The following is a 12,638-nucleotide window of genomic DNA, read 5'->3' on the forward strand; positions in this document are numbered from 1 at the left end:
GAGTGGTACATGTTACCCATTGCATGTGGATCACACGAGAGACGGTGTTGTCTCTGTGATCACGCAGCCAGGTAGAGAGCGAGAGAGCAGGCGAGTCTCTTTTGCTTGTGGGTTGCAGGATGCTTTGCATGGAGTGCAGAGTAGTGAGCTCGTTGTGCACACAGTTGGGGCACGACTTGAGCAGTCACACAGAGAGGTGACAGAGCCAGACATGCATGCTTTGCTAGTGATTGAGCAAAGCAGAGAGTCAGTTGTGCAAGATACTTCTATACAGGATAGACAGGTAGAGCGGTCTTGCTCTAGTGAGTCACGACAGGAGGACGTTGTGCAAGAGTCTATGCATACGGAGTTAGAGCATGAGAGCTCTAGTGAGTCACAGCAGATTGAGTGGTCATGTTTGCAGTGGATGATTGCAGAGGAGACTGAGATGTCAGCGATTATGCAGTCATTTCTTTCTATGCTCGACAGTGAGCATGGGGATATAGTTGTGCAGGATATGTCTTCCAGTAGACACCTAGAGCAGCTGGTTTTCTCTGAGGTTGCACGACAGGTTGATGCGTCTTTTGCGGACAGTCATGAGATGCATGTGGTTGACGTGCCTTGTCAGTCAGAGATGCCTATTGCCAGGGATATATATGTTGATGCATGCTCCGTAGAGCTAGCAGGGCCCGCTAGCATTGCATCGGCATTCGGTGGTCTCATGTATGAGATGCTGATCTTGAGACCTGATATCGCAGCTGCAGTGGGAGCATTTGCAGTTGGGGTTGTCAGTCGTCTGTTGACTGATGATGGCATAGTGCACGAGGGAGATATGCAGGTATTGCGTACATACTTGTAGTACGTATGCGGTATGTCTGGTGGTGTATGGACTTACACGGGAGCAGGACAGCCGGATGTACACGATCACAGCCAGCCAGTGGACATCGGTTGAGAGCGGTTTTCTCTCACCTTTTTTAGTCTTTAGACTAGGTTCCCTTGCTTAAAGGCACAGTCGCCTTTAAGTGGGAGGTTGTTGGGGTATAGGCGCCTGTGCCTTGCCCGGCCGCCCAGAGTCTGGGCGCCCACTGACTTGTATACCTTATACATAGCATAAGTGTATAGGGGGCTGCTCACTCTTTGAGTCTCCCCACCCACATCGTGTGTGTCTCCTTCTCTCTCTCTCACTCTCCGTCTGTGGTGCTCGTCTGTGGTGCTCCCCGATCCCCTTCATTGACATGTGCGACATACGCACACATTTTTGGCACCGTTGCCGGGGAATGCCATACACTAAGATTGAATGGCACTCTTGTGCTTATTTTATGGTGCAATTTCAATTGTAGGAAAGGTAAGAAAGGAGGGTGTGTGTGTTGAGAAGAAGGATTTTGTGTTACTACTGTGTATTAATGGAGTTTTCAAAGGTACTGTGATTTTTCTCTGTGTAAGGTGTTAGTATTAAGGTTGTTAGTTCTGTGTAATGTAATGTACAGTAAGTAGGAAGTAGATCTGTGAGAGCTAATAGAGTGTGTTAGTGTGTAACAGTAGGTGTATTAATTGGAAGTAGGTAGGTAGAGTGTGTGTGTGCTCTCGCGTAGGTCGCGGCGACCTTATCCTTAAATAAAAACAATAAAATAAAATAAAATAAAATAAAATAAAATAAAATTTTAAAGGTAGGACCGGGATCGGGAATATCTCTCAGACCCAAGCCCAATCTCACGCTCAGGCTTAGGCCTTAGTCGTCCTTTAAAATTACGTATTTTAGCTTCACACGTAGCTAAAAATCGGCTTTTTTGAGGACCAACGGAGCTTCAGGTGACCGAACGTTGTGCTGTAGAGCACACCCCGACTCTCTGAGTGATATGATTGTTTGAGCTATCACACACTTTAATAAAAAAACCGATCATTCAAAAATATTAAAAAACATAAGAAAACGAGTGAAAACGGACGTCTAAAAAATGTAAGCGGTTAATCTTCGAGGTTATTCGCCGATGCTTGTAGGGTGCCAAAAGCACATGCATCTGCGCTCTGGTCGTGTGCTACAGAAGGAGCAACTAGAGAGAATTTTGACTTACGCGAGTTCTCAGTATCCACCTACTTTAGGTTCCGGGCCCTTGGCGGGGACCCGAGGTAGTACAAACCAAGACCCAAACATAGCGGCTAGTGACTCTTCCTCTGACTACAACATCATGGAGGGTTTCCCAATGCCTAATCTTGATAGCTTAAGCCAAGACAAGCATGCCATGGGCCCATGGTTCGGACAGAGCATGCTTAGCCGCTTGAAGGAAACCTTTAGTAAAGCCACTCGCTCCGAACATGGAGCTAATGATGTAAATGAGGGAGGTGGGGAAGTAAATTCTCCATTCATGACCAACGTAGAGCCTATGCCTTTAGAGAATGTTTACGTGAATACTTCATTCACTGCACCTCCTGACTCTTCAGAGCTATTTTCCTCCGAGGTCATATTACCCGATGGTAGAAGCCTTGCCAAAGTGCAAGAGGTTGAGCGGTATATCCTTGCAGCGAGGGAAAAGGAAATTGAGAGCTTACGCAAGGCGGAGCAACGGAGAGAGTTAAAAGTGAAAGCCCCTATGTCAATATCCTTGCTAGGAGAGCAATCAAGTGCTCCTGACTTAGCAATCGCTAAGGGCCAATCCCGAGAAAGCAACATTGCATCTAGCTCAAAGGACACCCATAGCACCTCAATCCTAGATGGAGCGTTCTTAAATGAGAGCTGGGAGTACGAACTACAAACAGAAACTCTAACTGACCTATACACGAGTCACACCTATCACGTGGGTTGGTTAGATGTCCTACAATCCACAATGGGTGCTAATAGTGTGGAGGATCAACAACAAAGAGTTTGTGAGGTCATCCATAGGGTGATTGAGTTAGAGAGACAGAACAAGGGGATCCACATGCCTGCAACAACGGTTCTCATGAGATTCTTGGATACAGGGAAGGCTAAACAACCGACCTTATCGCAAATGGAGAATCCCTCGGTAAGTTCGATGCATCTTCCATATGTTGTTTCTCCAGGGGTCTTAGTGCAATCTGAGCCCACAAGTGATAGCTTTACCTTTCCAAGACTAGCTCATCTTTCCCTTGATGACACCACGGCTACCATGCCTACCCCAATGATGGGCATGCCAAGAAACACTCCATGGACCTCATTTGTTAGTAAAGCACCGCTACATGGTAGCTCAATGCCTGCAATAGTACCTACAAGTGTGTACCAATCGTATGCACCTATGGGTTATCGCACTCATGTAGTCCCTACCCCTCCCATTGTTTCAACTACCTATGCTCCAAAACCACAACACCCAAGTTCTTATTTCCATAGGACTATACCGGCTAGCATTAGCATGTCACATCCGACGTCTGCTATGCCTAGGGCCACACATATGAACTTTGGGCCACCACATGGCACAACATCGTACCCAATGTGGGACCCAAGGGCTTCCTATGCACCAAGCTCAATGCCAATACCTACTCCACATGTAGTCTCTGGAGTGCCTTCACCCACGGTGCCTGCTCACTTAGGTAACTTGGCAACATTTGCTCCAGCTATCGGTCGATCTATTGCTGAGAACATGCATAACACGCCTGATAGAGAGCCTAGAAGTAAGGCAGTACAAATAGCCAAGCTCACACAAAAATTTAGTGGAGACGGGGATGTGAGAAATCATATCGAAGTGTTTGAACAAATATGCGATTCTCTAGGAGAACACAATGATCTACATAAGAGTAATGCTTTAAGCTTAACCTTAAGTGGGAAGGCAGGGGATTGGTATAGAACCCTAAGGGTGGAAGAAAAAACGATGTACCCTACTCTGAGGAGACTGTTCTTGAAAGAATACATACGAGAGGGAGTACTTTGGGGTATAGCCTCTCAGCTCCAGAAAGCCCAAAGAGAGGAAGGAGAGTCGGTGAGAAACTTTATAAGTCGCTTGAAGCATTTGAATTCTTGTTGTAATCCAAATGAGCGCTTCAACAATAACCAAATGCTTGATAGATTCATTAGGGGATTACGACATGAGGATATCTACAATGGACTAGCCATTAGAGGTATCACCACTTGGGAAGCAGTCACCACCAATGCGATCCAATTGGAGGATAATTTAATGATTCAAGGAGAAAGAGTGTCTGTTGAGACTAAATCTATTAGCTCGCAAGCATCAGGGCATTAGCCAATGACCTAAAGCCTATTGCTAAGGAGCCAAAGATATCTGAGATGACTTTAGCAGATCTCACCAAGGCTATTCAAGAGAGTCTTAGAGACAATCGTGCTCCGCAAAACAATCATATGTATCCAAGAAGGGAGCAACAATGGTGCTCAGTATGCTATGGACCGCATAGTACCAGTGAATGTCCTACTTTTAGAGTAAAATTCAATGGGAATTGCAATGCCTGTGGAAGGTATGGTCATCAAGCTAAGGATTGCATAGTATTTAAGTGCGCGATGGCCAATAGATCAACCTTAGCATGGACAGACACACCTCGAGTGCCTGCATTGATGCCGGCCCCACCTCTTGAACAAACATCACAACACATGGTCCCTAGGGCCCAAAATGTTGTTCAAACAACACCTTTACCACCTCCAATGCTAGGATCGCAACCACCACATCCGAGAATCACTTCTGTGAGTCATCTATTGCTTGTTTGGAAGGTTGTGAGGAAGATATAGACCCTAATATTGCCTATGGGATGGATGTGCTTGAAGAAAGTCCACAATACTACATGGAGGACTATTGGGGACAAGTCAAACCTGTATATCAAGTAGCTGCTCTTGCGGCAAGAGGCCAAAATATCAATTACACTGCTAAGAGACCACCTCTTCAATGCTATGAGTGTGGAGGTCCACATCGTGTAGCCGAGTGTCCTATTAAGCTACACAAGAATGCCACACTAATGCAAACCAGTCAAGCGAGCACATCTACAATGCCAATACTCATGTGTAATCGATGTGGCATAGATCATTTGATTGCCCAATGTCCAAATAATCCAAATGCACCAAAGATCATGCCATTAAATTTGATTGAAGTTACCGAGGAGCCATCACAAAGTCCACATGTGGTACCAGTAAACGTACTCACATGATCGATGCTCCAAAAACAAAATTATATTCTTGAGGAAAGAGACACGGCATCAATTTCCCAATCTTGGGGAAAGAAGAAAACACGAAGAAAGAGATCGCAAAAAGTAGCAAAGTCAGACCCCAGTTCAAAGACCAACATAGGGACTGGTGATGACCCCGTATATATGAATGACACTGAAGAGGATTCTGATTCAGGTGAAACCATGGAGACCAAAACAACCACTAAGATAGAAACAAACAAGGAAGATCTTCATGAGCCACAATGGCTAGGATCCAAGAAGAAGATAGGAACTTATCCAAACCCTACAGAGGAGATTGAGCGAGTCAAGCAATTAAGGAGTTTGGTAGAAGATACCCAAAGGGATCTAGAATCAGCACCTAGGCAGATCCAGATTACAGACACAATGTTCCCTATGCAACAACAACCTCACCAAGTTCAGAGACCCTTAGCCATACCTAGTGTCATCCAAGAAGAAAGTGACTTAAATTCATGGGAAAGTGGGCGTACTCACTTCTTGATGGAAAGAATGTTTACAAAGAGACTACTTGATCCTGTCGAAGAAATGGAGATCCCATATTCCCCACGTAAGGGGACTGAGGTCCAAAAGGTGCCATTGAACATTGCCAAATTGATGGATTTCATGTCTTCAGAAGTTAGAACCACCATTATGTCCAAACTATATAAAGACCCTGAGCTAGTCTCAACTCTTCGAGCCTTCCTCAATGGAGAACTAAAGTTTGGGCTACCACAATTTTCACAGATGGATGGAGCTGGGGAGATGCCAATAGAGGAGGAACACTTAGATCCACAACCCCACCTAGATGAGAATCTTGTTATAGAAATACCTGTTAACAAGTTGGGACAATACTTTGAGGGTGATGAATCCAATGCGGCCATACCAATCACTACTAAGGGATTAACTATGAAAGGAATCCTTGATGGTGGCGCTGGGGTTAGTATTTTGACTAAAAATTGCTAGGAAACTATGGGAAGACCTCACCTTGCGACCACAACCATAGTAGTGAAGATGGCCAATGGGTCTATTGTTAAACCTATTGGGATGCTAGAAGATCTCAAGATCAAGGTCTTTGGACATAAAATAAGGGTTACCTTTATTATTATGGATTTCTCCAAGTACACTATGGCATCGGAGATGATCATAGGACGTCCTTTCATGAGGGAAGCAAAAATGGTGCATGACTGGTCTAAAAACCATGTCTACTTGCAGTTCCAAGATTCTGTCATTCGAGTGGATCTTGTGACTGGTCGAGCACATCGTCTAGGCAACAGGTTTATAATTGATCATAGATCTGACACCACAGTTCACTCGGCCCCATTGAAGTATTGTTACACGTGTAAGGACACTGATGTTGGAGAAGATTCTCTTTATATGGATGTACTACCTGGGATGACTTAGTCGGACAATGTGGATTGGGTCCACCTAGCAGCAACCATAGACACTTGGGGAAACAGGGGGACAACCTGGGTAACACCTGAGGGAATGAAATGCCACCACTCGTACCCTTAAATATGCTAGAAGCAATGAATGTAGCTTTTGACAAGACTCATCCTAACTAAGAAAACATACAAGTGGGTCCCTAAAGCTTCTTTAGCGACCATAGCTAGTGCTAAAAAACAAAAGCCTTGTAAGAGAAGTCCCATTCACCCCCAAGAAATGTAAAGAAACGTTGTGCTGGATTCCTAAAAAACTATTGGAAGCCCAAGGCTACTATCAAGGAAATGATTGAATCTGGGTGCCAAAATGTAGATTGTGTTCTTACTTGTCACCTGACCCATGTAAGCCCACTCCCGTAGCTCCAAAACAAATTGACAATCACGGAAAGAAAAAAACCACAGAATGCTACACACCCGCTCCAGAGCTAGTTTGGGTACCGAAGAAAGAACGATTTGTTCCACCTAGTTCAGGAAGGGGACAGTCCCATGAAGCTTCTAGCTCCTCATGTAATGAATCCATAGAGGTAAAAGCTTCTCCACAGCCTCCACCTACAATAGTGGACGTCCATGAAGCTACAAAGGTATCCACACCTCCCATCGTTCAAGAATCACCTGATGAACCACTTCAAGTTCGATCCTGGGAGAGTACCTTACCACCCTTGCAACTCGACGAGGCACCTAAGGTAGTAGAAAACTAATGGCAAAAATCCTCACCTATTACCAATTGGAACAATTGGTTTCAAAGGGTGAAGAGCACATTTCAAACAGTATGATCTACCCAAGGAAGGGGGGAGTGTTTGCTGACAGTGATCATTCACTCACTCCCCTCTCAACCTTCCTCCCTGACCTCTCAATCTCCCAATCTTAGGGAATGTATATATAAAGCCTTATACTCACAAAAAACAAAAATAATAAAGAGCAAGAGCAATTAGCAAACGAGTATGCACAATAAAAGTCAAAACATTGACCCAGACCTACACATTCACATCCGGTACACTGAAACAAAAACCTATGCCATAAAACACCTTTGATCCTCATCACTCGAGTGATGGAGGGTAGGTAGAATTAGTATGATAGGAGTGTTTCTGTTTTAGATTTGAGTGATTAGCAAAGTTCCTTTTTCCCATTGATGTGCCTCCTAGAGGTATTCTTTGTGTTTCCTAGTGTGTATAGGAACGTGTTGCTGTTTTTAGGATCTGGACCTTCATGGGATCTTTCTCTCATTCACACTTCAAATCAAGTGCGACCATCAACACAAACATGTGTTTCTTGTCCATTAGCATTGCCCCTTATCTTTTTTGCATCCATGTTTGTCTGCTTTAATTGTGACTGGTAGCATAATATCCAACACAATTTGCTTAGTATTAAACATTAAATTCAATGTAATTGTTTGTCATAATCACTTGTCTCGGTTTGAAAATTAAGCAGTCCGACTAAGCTAGTTTGACGAAGCTAGGTGTTAGAGATCTTCTCTTAATACCATGGGGAATGCCTTCCTAATAATCAATGGTTACATATGTTCTTAATCCGATTTAGGTAGCATTGTATGAAATGTACTAGGACTTTCTAGTGGGCTTAGTCCCTATTGACCTTTAGCTTAAGTATTATAAAGGGAGTTTACTAATGTGATGAGAATGGGGAGGGTAACATCGTTATATGACCCCCCAAAGTTACAAAATTAAAATGCTGAAAACAAACAAACAAAAACAAATCAAAGTGCCACAATGTAGAATCTTAAGCTGGAAGAAAAACCTCCGCTTGATTGGGTACTTCACTCACATGTATCGCCTATGGTACTAGAGCCCTAGAGGTTCCCAGTGTGGGCGCTTTTCTTGGAAAAGCAAAAAACTTAAGGCATACAAAACAAGCACACACATCAAAATTGAATCACTGTGAAAAGAATTTGGGGGGTCAAAGAAAAGGTAATCAATTAGGCGATGATTTCATGAGAAATTCCTTTTATCGTAGCTTAACTACAAGGTCTTCTAGGTATGGGCTCTAGTCAGCCCTCGAACATGAAATATTTGGCTCTCACGATTAAACAACTTAATTGACCAGAGAAAATTAAGAAGCTTACCCATGGTATTAATAGTTGATCTTTAGTGCCTTTCAACCGTTAAATTAGCGACCCCGGACTTGTTTAATTTTTTATCTTTACACCCCCCATGTCTCTCACACGGACAGAGATCACCAGACTCACTCACCAAGATCTGATTCAGCTAGATACTAGGAGCACATGGATACATCCAACATAGGAGTTGGGTACAAAAATGGCCTTCTACACAGAGAATCTTCTCCAACTCACGGAGGATGGTTTTGTGACAAGGCTTGCATACATGGATACACACTTATCTCATGGGATATAATGTGCTATTGGGTAGATACGCACATCCTCACATCAGCTCCAGATTGAGACTGGCCAATTTTGAGGGGTGCCAGCAAGGGCCAAAATATGTCACTTATGTAACTTAGAGCCAGAGATAGAGCTGCACTACGCATGTCATTTCCTGCTGTACTATGAGATACACGTCCGCTTCCACTGCCTATTCATAGAAGGTTTCTGACAATTTTCTAGAGTCATGAGATACGAAGATCAAAGATGTCTTGGATTGTTCTTGCTAGAGTTGTGCAGACTTAGGGAGAGCTTGCTGAGGACATCAGGGGAAAGATAGCCTCAAAGCCAAATCACATATTTCTTTACACTAGCCAGGGGAGAGTTAGAGGAGCAGTCATCACAATAGATTTCAGAACCCACCCACACTAGAGATACGTTGCTTGATCGAGCCACTGAGCTAGGTAGTGTTAGGAAATATGACGTAGCTAAGTAGATAATTGAGCAGATTAATTAATGGAGAGAGATAATTTACACACACAAGAGATTATAGAGTAGAGAGAGAGAGAGAGAGAGAGAGAGAGAGAGAGAGAGAGAGAGAGAGAGAGAGAGAGAGAGAGTACACACGATATACGTGGTTCACCCAATGTGGGCTACGTCCACAGGAAAGAAGCCACTCAATGGCTTTAGTACTTCAAAACAAGAAGTAGGTTACAAAGGGATTATACCCTTTTGGAGCTCCCGCCTTGATTCACTCTCACCACCTCACACCCACCTTGTTGCATCAACTTCACACTATAAAATGCCTGTAGAAATGGCCTCCTTTTATAGGCCAAAAGGGCTACCCTCTCTTATGAGAGGCAGCCATGTGTAGCCGTCCTTGTGTAGATAAGTCCAAATCGGACCCTCCAATCCGCCCATGTGTGGCCGCCCTCGAGAAGACAAGTCCGCTTTTGAATTTGGCCACGGGCCATTGGCTTCCGACCACTGGCCACCGGCCATTGACTACCGGGCCAACCGGCCAACTGACCGGTCGTTTTTTGACCACTTTCCGACCGCCGTCGGCCATAATATTCCGACGAAAAGGAATATTCTAGCATTGAAAATTTGGTTTCCGGCGAGTGATTTTATTTTTTGGCGAGTTATTTTTCGTCAAACACGATGGCTTATCCTCAGAATGGGGACCTTACAAATGTGCGTTTTTAACATAGAAAATTACAAGGGGTAAATCAGGATCCATACTTAACAATCTCCCACTTGGAGACCGATCTTCAAACCAAACCTGTGATTGCTTTCCATCCTGGCTTCTTATCCTTGAATGCCAATTGAAGATGAGCAAAAGCTCAACTTCTCCTTGTTGACCACCTTTGTAAACATGTCTGCAGGATTTTCACTTGTATGCACCTTTCCTAGCTTTAGCTGTCCCTCTTCCAAAAGAGTGCATATGAAGTGACATCTCACCTCAATATGCTTTGTCCTTGGATGAAAGGCCGAGTTCTTTGTAAGATGGATAGCGCTTTGGCTATCACTGTACAAGACACAATTGTCTTGTTTGAATCCAAGCTCTTCTAAGAATCTGTGAAGCCACACAATTTCTTTGCTTGCTCTGTCATTGCTACACACTTTGCTTCCGTGGTAGAAAGTGAGACCACTTTCTGCAGCTTTGAAGCCCAACTTACTACTGTGCCTCCAACCGTGAAGACATAGCCAGTAGTTCTCCTTCGAGTATCTTTGTCACTTGCCATATCTGCATCAGCTACCCTTCTAGAAAAATATCAGTTCCTCCAAAATACAAAGCATTTGTTGTTGTCCCTTTTAGATACCTAAGTATCCACTTCACAGTTTGCCAGTGCTCTTTACATGGGTTGTCCATGAACCTACTTACAACTCCCACTGCATGTGCAATGTATGGCCTTGTATAGACCATATCATACATAAGAGAACCTACCGCTGCAGCATATGGAACTTTAGACATATAGGCTATCTCCTCTTGTGTCTTTGGACACATATCCTTGGTTAGTTTAAAGTGACCAGCCAAAGGTGTAGAAACCATTTTTGCATTTTGCATTGCAAACCTTTCTAGTACCTTATTGATGTAATCCTCTTGAGATAGCTTTATTGTCTTCTTAGTCCTTTCCCTTGATATCTTCATACCAAGTATCCTCTTTGCAACACCTAAATCTTTCATTGAAAAAGATTTAGACAACTCCTCTTTTAGGTCTTTGATGTCCTGCATGTTAGCACTTGCAATCAACATGTCATCGACATAGAACATTAGAATGATGAACTTCCCATCTCCCAAATTCTTCATGTAGACGCAATGATTTGAGTTGCATCTTCTGAATCCATGATCTAACATCCATCGATCGAACTTCAAGCACCATTGTCTTGATGCTTTCTTTAAACCATACAAGATTTTCTTTAATCTGCAAACCATTTTCTCCTTACCTTTTACTTCATACCACTTTGGTTGAAGCATGTAAATTTCCTCCTCTAAGTCACCGTGAGGGAATGCCATATTTACATTCATTTTCTCAATATTTAGATCATGCGCAGCCAAGGCTTAAGACAAGCCTAATTGAGGTCATTTTTACAATAGGAGAAAACATTTCATTGAAGGCAATACCTTTCTTTTGAGAAAACCCTTTTACCACAAGCCTAGTGTCAATGAGAGTTTCTTTCTCATTGTACTGAATGCTTGGCATAAGTTTATGGGCACTTTGGAAGTCAATGCCCCATGGTGGTAGGTAAAAACATTTTCCAATTGTAAGCACCTAGCATTATCCACCATCACCTTGGCTTTTGTTACAAAGTCCACAACTCTTTGGGAAAGATGATTGCTTTCACTTCAGTTCTATCTATTGCTCGGAACATTTTGATGAATTTGTTTGCTAGGATTTGCTCTAAATCTTCATATTTGATATGAGTTTTCTCATTAGACAATGGAAATGGGGAAAGGGATACACACCCGGAACACACAATATTTGCCTCTCTAGAGCCAGGGCAAACACAATACCCCTAACCACTAGTTTTCACCTTCAAAATCAACATAAAACCACTTGTACACATTTGTTTTAATACACCAACACACACATATGCTTCTTAAAAAGCTCCATCACATACCACATATATACAACCCTTATTCCACACTGCATACACACTCATATCTCTCACTTTGCAAACCAAAATCACAATTCAGGGCTACACAGAGCTGCACCGACACCACAAAGCAAAGCACACAAATTAGAAGAAAGAAAGGGAGGCAGGGAATTGACAAAAAGGGGAGGCAATGGAGAGCTTTCACTTCACAAATTGGTTACAAGAGCAATACCGTGCTATGCAGGGAACTTTCCTCCTGCTCTTCTTCTCCTTCACATTCACAACTTCTCCATTGGCCCAAAAGCCTTTACAATTTGGAAAAAACCCCTCTTATAGGGAGTTACACCTCTTGAAAAAATAAGAAAAATGCTCGTGCAGCTCAAGAGAGCCTCTTTTTAGAAGCTTCTATGCATTTCATACACTTGGTACACCCATTTTAGCATACATTTGCATACTACTTCCACATAGGCTACTTTCTTCCATCCAATTACCCTCACACTATATGTGAAGGACCCTTAGCCAATCCTCGACCCCTTGCTCTCCAAGCCATCACCATGAATAATCCCTAGGGGAAACAACGGTGCCATTTTTGCTCCCCAAGGTTCTTCTAAAAAAGAATTGGACCCTCATGGGCAAGATAACCTCCTCCCATGGGCACGTCATCACCTGCATCATCTGCC

Source organism: Adiantum capillus-veneris, chromosome 16 (genome assembly GCF_014529385.1).
Source record: "Adiantum capillus-veneris isolate H3 chromosome 16, ASM1452938v2, whole genome shotgun sequence".
Taxonomy (NCBI): Eukaryota; Viridiplantae; Streptophyta; class Polypodiopsida; order Polypodiales; family Pteridaceae; genus Adiantum; species Adiantum capillus-veneris.